At 32.3% G+C, this 9,674-nt stretch overlaps 1 pseudogene; it reads right to left on the reverse strand.

The window, feature by feature from the left end:
• The window catches only part of LOC132174576 (G-type lectin S-receptor-like serine/threonine-protein kinase At1g11300), a 15,474-nt pseudogene extending 5,908 nt beyond the window's left edge, over window positions 1-9,566 (reverse strand).
• Window positions 9,567-9,674: the final 108 nt, after the last annotated feature.

Genomic DNA, 9,674 nt, shown 5'->3' on the forward strand with positions numbered 1-9,674 from the left:
TATATTAATTGTAGCCTTTTCTACTTTCGATCTGGTTACATTTTCCACAGTCTACAACTGCGTTGTTTTTGTTATTTAAAAAAAAAAAAAAAAAAAAACTGCGTTGTCTCGACTCTCCAGTCAAGTCAAGGAAGGCTGACATTTATTGCATCGTGAGAAGGAGCGGTGACCTTGGTGGGAGGCCACCACGACACCGAAAGGATCCTCTCCATTTCCCCATTTCCTTTGAAATGAAGAGGAATCCTATAAGAGAGTTTGTTCTTTTAAGTTTATGGAATATATCTCAAAAATCGCAAAAAAATTTCACAATAGAATTCTTAAATGAATCCTAAATATTATAATTGCTACAATGGAACCCAAAACATTAAATTTCACTTTTGCAATCTTTATGATTATTAAAATAAAATATAAAAAAATGATTCACTCTTTTCTCTCATCTCTCCTCTCATGTCTCACAATTTCCTCTCATCTCTCATCTCATATATATATAATTAAAAAAAAAATAAATATTTTAATGATATAAGGAATGATTAAGATAAGTTATTGGGGTGTATTTTGACATAGGAAAGCAAAAAGTAGTTTTGATCCTTAAATATAAGAAAAATGACGAGGCTGCTATGAATGCTCTTAAGCAAAAATAAGAGAATAAAATGATATTTTCAATTGAAAAGACCATTTTACCCTTTAAATTACTAACCGGATTCCCTCCATTCCCTTTGAAATGGAGAGAATTCCATTCAACCACGACAAGAGCTATGAGCCTATGATGGTGTGCGGCTGTGCAAAACTAAAAAATGTAATTAAAAAAAAAAAAAAAATCGAATCGGGTTAAATGAATCAATTCGGGTCTTTGAATTAGGTTGGATGAGATGGAAAAGAATTGGATTTAGCCCACTTAATTACTCACTTTCTCTAATTTGGTGAGCCACTTTTAAAAATAACTAAACATCAAACTCTTTACATCTTCTTTACTTTAGTTAATATTATTTTGAAAAAACTTCACTCAATCCCCTATGAACTTTCATCGCTTTTGCAATTATCTCAAGTTCAAAACTCTCAATTCAATTTAAAAAACTTTAAATTTTTTGCAATGTTATCCCTCTTAATTTTTTGTTCCTAACAAAAAATCCTTACAGAGGCCTTGAATATTTCGAAAATACCCCTATTTTAATTAAGGTAATTTTGTTATTTTATAAATTTTGCAAGGATAGAAAAGGTAATTTCACTCCTAACGAGAGGGGGTGATATTGTAAACTTTTTAAAGTTTGATACACTAAATTAATAGTTTTTGAATTTTATGGTGTACAAGCGATAAAAGCTCAAAGATTAAGTGTGAAGTTTCATCTATTCGTTTTTAATTCTTTATTTGTTATTGGGAGATGAGAGAGAGAAAATGAAATGAATATATAGGCTTAAAAAACTAATTAAATAGCTTTTAATTTTTTGCTCTTGATATTTGGAGAGTTTGTAGCTTTTAAAATGAGCTCTTTAAATTTGTACTTGTTAGAATAATGGAGAGAAGAGAAGAGCGGAAGCATAAGGCACACAAGAGACTACATTGTATTGATGTAGAATAGAAGTGTTGTGTGTAGAGGTGCATTAGAATGGTTACATAAAGGCCTCTTGAGGCTAGAGGTTGCCTCTTATATAAAGGCCTCTCCTTAGCAATGTGGGACACTAACATCCCCTCAAACTCAATGTATTTATACATTGAGGTTGAAAAAAATACAGGAAAATAAATACGTAAAAAAAAAAAAAACATGAATTTAACTATTAAAATCTAGTTTATAGTTGATTTAGTTACTCACTTTTCAAAACCACTTAATATTAAACTCTTTAAATATTTATTTACTTTAATTAAATATTATATTTTATTGATAAAACCAACTTTTAGCTATATGCATTAAAAATCTACTTTAGTTGAAAGGAAAAAAGGTTGTATGAAAGAGAAAGAATATTTAAAAATAAATAATTTTCACATTCGAACCCTTTATATTTAGAATTAAGTTCTTGGCACAATCCAAGTAGAAGTGGATTGCACTGGCCGAGCCACCTCTCTCCTTGTTGAACTTCAAAGCAAGGCAGAATAAAAGCAAAAAGGAAGCAATAATGAGGCAGCACAATCCAAGTATATGTGGTGTTCTTGGATCCTGTGTCGGGTTTAGAGTTCGACCCGGCTGCAATTTCTCATGAGCTTTCCTATAAAAAATGCGGACCATATTGCTGCGTTTTTTTTTTTTTTTTTTTTTACTTTCACGTTAGAATTTGTTCATTCTGAATAACACAACACATTCTAAATATCAAATAGCAATTAAACTTACTTTTATTAATCATGCTTCGTAAATCACAAGGTAGGTGAGTCAAACAATTAAACAAAGAACAAATTAAAAGTTCACAATCCAATTTAAAAATTACATAAAACTAAATACAATCCTTCCATTCCTTCTACTGGATCCCTTCAACCCTTCAATAACCAAATAAATAAAACATAAGCATAGTGATCAGTAAAAAAAAAAAAAAAAACCCACAAACAACTAAATATCAATTAAAAATAAAATAAAATGCAAAAAATCATCGAAAACTAAAGAAAAAATATAATTCAACAAAGTCCATTTGTTGAGCCTTAATCCGCGCCATATGTGAAATAATTTGACATAATTTCTACCACAATAAATTTTGTAAAGAATTAGTAAAATCAAAACAATCAAATAATTTGTACAATTAACAAAATATCAAATTTATTTTGCTACCATTACCTGAATCAAGCTAGTAGCTTTCTTCATCTTCAATATTATACAAGTAGGTCTCATTAGCACTAATGGGATCATATCTCAACTAATTTTAAGAGCTTCATTGTTTTCGGAGCCAAAGAACTTTGACAATGATTTATCACGTGATCTCCGGTGCTCTAACAAATATTATGAAATGGTTTTGTTGTGTAAACACTTGTGAAATCATTTCATAATATTTGTTAGAGCAGTTTTCGAATTGGTAGAACTACGCGCTTCTCTCGATCACTGCAAAACAAAAGCAAATAAAAAAGTTAAAGAAATTTTTAAAATTTTTTTTTACCAAATATACCACATTTTTGTTTGTCATAATTTTTTGGGTACTAAAAGTACATTTTAAGCTCATTAACGCAAATAACGTAGTTGAGATTGTGTTGAAAAATATAACTTTTAAAGCCAAAAGAGCTTTTTAGAAAAAAAAAAAAAAAATTATTATTATTTTTAAGCTTTTTTCAAAAGTTTGTTTTGGTCTTTTTTTAGAGGAAAAAAAAAAGGTCAAATAACTACTTTGAAAATTTGTGTACCAAGTAGTCTATTTTTTTTGTTTGGCACACCATTTTAGATACTAAAAGTACTTTCTTTAATAGGTCGTTTAATTGGCTGTGGACCACGCTTCATGAAACGGAAGTCACTAGTTCGAATCCCCTATCCTTTCTCTTGTGTGGACATATCAAAAAAAACAAAAGATACCAAAAGTATTTTTAAAACTCTATAATGCCTAATCTCATGAATAATATTACAAGTCTCATTTGTCTCATTCCAAAAATGATATAGCTTTTAAAATTAATATTAAATTAAAATTTAGTAATAATTTATCATAAAGACACGTTAATTTTTTTTTTTAAAAAAAAAAACACAAAAATATCGTAAGGAAGACTTGAGCATTTCACAAATTCAATGGTCAACTCGACTTATCATATCCATCACGCCAAATTCTTACAGGTTTCCCATTAGAAACAAATCATGGTTAGTAGGTGGGATTCTTATCATATATGCATAAATGCAAAGCCAATATAAGACGTGGCAAATTGATTTTCACACACATACCTCTCCGCACGTTAACTTTTGCAACCACTTTGCCTAAAACTGGTATAGATATGTGATTCACGAGCCTATTAATAAATCATTTTTTTCTTTGTATTAAATTAGGATTCTTCACAATAAAAGTAAAATCTTCATTTTCTATTCAAAAACAACGTTTTCCAAGGTCTACGTTGAGAAAGTTTGAGAGAAATTTGTCATTACAATCATTTCCAAGTAAGGAGACCTGGGTCTTCGAGGGTAGGTTAGGAGTAAGTATTGATTCAGTTGGTGTTGATAGGAGTATTTTCTATTCAAAGGATAATGTTTTCTAAGGTTTACATTTGAGAAAGTGCGAGAGAAACTTGTCAATACAGTTATTTTTATGTATGGAGACTTAAGTCTTTAAGGAGTAAGTCAATAATTGAGAATCGATGCCTCATAAAATAGAACTTATTAGTTCAAATTCTTCTCATTTTTTTCCTCTCTTTTTACGAATATGCCAAAATATAAAAAATAAATCAGGGCACCTGAAATGAGCAGCGGACTCATCGTAATGGTAATCCTTTCGTTTTCGAACAATAACAACCCTACTTGTATTTGCTTGTGTAATGGGTATATTAAGTTAGTGGGTTTTTCGCCCTAGGGTTGTAATGGGTTTATCCATATCATAATTGGTAGGATCCATGGGTTTTGTTAGTCGGTTAGTGAGGCCAGGTGAATGGGCCTTATAAACAAAGCCCAAGAGATGTATTGTTCATTCAATTTTGGTAATCGGTTTACTTTGTAAAAGGAGGTTAATGAGCACCTGGAATGCGTATATATTATTCAATAATACAGAAATCATTCGTTCTGTATTGAAATCAATACAATAACCAGTAAAACTGTTACTAGTGGTATATTAAGCTTTTTATCAAACATTTCTCTGTTTCACAATATGATGATGTCAAAATTTAATATTTTTATTAAATAATTATAATTAGCTGGAATATCACAAAATTGCCTAAATGCCTCTTTTTTGTTCTTGTATTTACGATTATATAGTTGTTTTTTTTTTTTTTTTCTTTTTCTTTTTCTTCATGTTGCTAATTATTAATTCTTCTCATTTGGCGTTCCATTTCTCACTTACATCCTGTATTTTTGACTGGGAAGTTAAAACGTGAGAAGGAAGATAAAACAATACGATTATACGAGAATCTAAACAATCAATTGCCATCTATACATGCACTCTAGAAAAGCATGCAGTATTGGAGCATCTTTCTAAGAAAACATTGTATCAAAAGAGTGTTGTAATCAAAACCAAAAGTATGTTCAGTAGGAACTTATGTCCAATGGCAGCAGAACAATTGAGGCATCTAACGTTGTCTATATATGCATTATCACTCCAAAAGAACTGAATACACCGTTTGTTGGTTGTTAGACATGACTAGTAATTTTGAAGTGACAACTATTAGCGTTTTTCCTGTGCCGTTACACCACAGATGCACAATTTGTTGGTCGTTAGATTTGATAAGTTGATCTTATTATTTTGAATTCCAGTTACAAATCCATTTTTCATGATACACATCAGAAACTGTAATACCAGATTAATTATATGGCTAAATACCTAAAGATTCCATACACAATTGAATAATGTTATGGACCATAGTATGATGCTTATGGCCAAATTTTTAAATGTTACCAACCATTCAAAACTGAAACTGTTGCATCATTCAAAGAACAAATTTGTGGCCTGATGTTAACAAGGTTTGCCCTCGCCGTGCCACTCACATTCAAGAAAGCAGGTTGTTGAGGATAAGGTAGAGCTACAGCTTCATTGCTAAGCATTGCGACAACATCAGACATGGAAGGTCTATTTGCTGCTCTTTCTTGAACACAGAGGAGAGCTATGTTAACATATCTCAATACCATTTGCATCGAAGATATATCATCAAGTAGTGGATCCACCAAGTCTGATCCCTATCACTTGTCCATAATTTCCACGCCTTAAAATTTCAAAAAAAAAAAAAAAAAAAAGGAAAAAAATTAGAGAATGTTAGAATGATGGTAAATGATTAAATATATAATTTTCTATTAGCTTACACTTTTAAAATCAGTAGTACGTTTTATACTCTACTTAGCTTTCTAAAATTTCAAGAATAGATGACTAATTTTTATTTTTATTTTTTTAATAAACGGTGAATGCACATTTGTTCAACAACTCCTAGCGATGAATCAAAGTAAATAAGTGTTTTCAATTTCTACAACAAAAGATGTAGATAAAATACTCACATATCCAATAAGATGGAGACAATTACTTTGATAAAAACTAGTATTCTTCTTGCCACTTACAATCTCTAACAATAAGACTCCAAAACTAAAGACATCAGATTTAATTGAAAAGAGGCCTTCCACAGCATATTCAGGGGACATATAACCACTGTGCACCATAATCAAGTTAAAATATTAGTAATTGCATGTTTTACATGAATGTCTACACACATGTATACTATTATGTTAATATTTATAATTATGAAGTTCCCTTTATATTACTTACTAAGTGCCAACAACCCTACTTGTATTTGCCTGTGACTCATTTCTTCCAAATATTCTTGCCATTCCAAAATCTGATATTTTGGGATTCATATTGATGTCCAACAAGATATTGCTAGGCTTCAAGTCCCTATGAATAATCCTTAACCTGGAATACTGATGAAGATAAAGAAGTCCTTGAGCAATTCCTTCAATGACTCCAACACGAGTCCTCCAATCTAACATCTTGCGCTTCTCTTGATCTGCTTTACATATATGAATCAATTAGTGAGCCACAGGCAAAAGACCATAAAAAAAACATATATATATATATATATATATATATATATATCAAAATGTGAGATATTACAAACCAAAAAGGAAGAAATCCAAGCTTTTATTGGGCATATACTCGTAAACGAGTAACTTTTCATCTCGTTCAATGCAACAGCCCAAAAGACTAACAAGATTCTTGTGTTGGAGCTTGGCTATGAGCATTGCCTCATTTTTTTAGCTCCTCCCAACCTTGCCCAAATCTTTTTGAAAGCCTTTTTATAGCTACCTCATCCCCTTTTAGTAAAGTTCCCTGAAATTATTTTTTGTTGTGAAAAATATAGAAAATAATAAAATAGTAAGTTAAATTCATAAGAAATCCATTACCAATGATAAAGACTAAAACTTTTTTAACTTTAAAACAAACAGCCCACTTTGAGAAACAATAATTGAATGCAAAACAATTTGTTGTTGTAGATTGACACCCTATGAGTCTTTTTGTGAGACTATAATATAACATGTTACATTAGTCAATTCAAAAGCTTAAGCATATGAGTTTGGATACAACTATTGTATATTAAGCACTCAATTTTGTGATCTCCTTCCAAAGTGGGCTTAATCGTTTTACACTTACATGTGTATACTCAACATCAACTACAAACATATATCAAGTATCCAATTACATGTTAAAACTAACACATACTAAGCAAAATTTTAACTTCCAAATCTAACACAATAAATGTTTATCTTGTTAAAGTAATAATTAAGTAATTAAATTTACATCTTCCTATCAGCTTAAACTCTTGGAACAAGTGGTAATTTAACATGGTATCAAAGTCAAAGGTCCTATGAATGAACCTTGATTCCGTCAAATTACTCCTCATTTAAATTAAATATTATACGTGTTGGACCTTGACTCAGTCAAACCACCCGCCATTTAAATTAAATATTCTAAGGGGAGTGTTAAAGTAATGATTAAGTTATTAAATTTATCTTTTCCTATCAGTTTAAGCTAGCAACAAAAGTGGAGGAGGACTTGCAAAGTGCAAACCTTTTGCTTAAATTCCATATCCATAGCATTGTGTTTAGGGACATTGAACCATACCTTGTAAACAGGTCCAAAACCACCCTCTCCGAGCTTATTTGCAACTGAGAAATTATTGGTTGCAGCAGAAACACTTGCAAAACTGAATAATGGCATTTGGACTTCTCTTTTCCTACTATCTCCATACTCTGAATTATTAGCCTTCTGGGTCATGCCCAAATCTAACAATAACAAATCCTCCCCTAAATGGCGAACAACACATGTTTGAAGATATAAATTTAGATTGTTAAAATAAAGTTGTGCTAAATCACAACTTAACCAAAAAGCTTAAGTGGATAAGAGATAGTGAATTTAATAATTTAATTAATACTTTAACATATTATTTACTCACCCTTCTTCTTTATGAGCTTTCTCCTCACATAATGAACAAAAAGGCCGAAGGTAACAGCCACCGAAATAGATGTGGTAGGCACGAGAATTTTCCATAATTGTTTATTTCCTGTGACCTTTAAATTCTTCTCAAGTCCTGGATCTGTTACAATTGCATTTGATGAGTTCGTATCTGCAAAAGGAAACCAGAGAAATAAATAATATAGGCGTTGTTCTTTGCATTACGAATTGATATACAAATTGATATGCAAATTGATAGATGGCAAAGGTTGTCAAAAAAAAAAAAAAAAAACGCAGAACTCTGTTTTTCGATTTTTCTAACCTTTGGTAAAGTCGGGAGGAGCAAGTTTGAGATAGAACTCTGTTTGATATAAATTATCTGATGAGAAATGTTTCAGATTTAAAAGAGGGACATCCCATACCAGGCAGCGATGCTCTTGATCATAAGCATAACCATTACAAGAGCAGTTGTTGAAGCAAGCTGATTCACATTCTGAAGGATTGCCAACCTGCAATCGTAGTGGATGAATGGGCAAATAAACTTCAGGAATTCGAAGAAACCAATCTTTCTGAACATTATTATCATGGGTGCACTGCAAATCAGTTTTTCTCTCACATCCAGCGAGCGTAGTTCCTTTTTTGAATCCTGGCAAACACTCACATCTCGAATATGCATCTGAAGTCTCATTGCATATGCTGAAATCGCCGCAGACAGGATAAGTTGCACACGTCGATAAGTTATACGAATCCCAATATTTGTCACCTTCCATCAATTTCATCAGCACAAGATTCCCAGACATATGCAACACTATTTTTCTAATTTCATTGGTGTTCTGAGCAGGCCAAGTAATGTAGTCTCCATCAATCACGAGTATACCAGCTAGAACACCACTGAGTGAACTAGTCCAGTATGGTTCCGACCCCTCCATTAAGATCAGTTCTTTACGAGAACCCACATGCAGAGAGAAAAGTCCAGGAGCAGGGTCCGCAGGGTTTCCATAACTTACCCATGATGCTAAGACAGGATGGTCATTAGCATATTTAATTTTCATTCCGGGCAAAAGAGTATCAGTAGGATAGTCAAAGCTTTGCCACAAAACATGTGAGGCCCTATTTGTGAGTATAAAATTACCTGTATCTAATAGCCTGGCGTAGGAATCGTTGCCACCTGAAGTGTTAGTCAGCATGTGCAGCAATACGCCATCGGATATTACAAGATTCCCATGCGGGTCCATGTTAAGAACGGCAGAGGAATATGGGAATGGGTGCTCCCTGTTTGCAACCCAAACTATGTTGTGGGAAGAAACATTACAGCGCCATATTATCACGTAATACTTTGTCGAGTTTTCTGTAGGAAAGAAATTAAGTCTGAACCTTCTTCCGGTGGCAGATTCCATATACTCCGAGGTGTTTAGTGATTGGCCTGGTCGGAGAGTATCACCGATACTATCCGACCAGAAGGTTGCATTGGTGAAGTGCAAAGCAAGACAGAATAAAAGCGGCAGGGAAGCAATAACAGGGGAAATTGTACGGCTCATATTTTTGTATGATAATTCATGAGGCAGCTAATTATAGCTATGCAATGCAGCACAGGCAAGTATATATGATGTTGTTGGATATCCTGTTTTGGGTTTAGAGTTCGACCA

Source organism: Corylus avellana, chromosome ca3 (assembly GCF_901000735.1).
Source record: "Corylus avellana chromosome ca3, CavTom2PMs-1.0".
NCBI classification, from domain to species: Eukaryota; Viridiplantae; Streptophyta; class Magnoliopsida; order Fagales; family Betulaceae; genus Corylus; species Corylus avellana.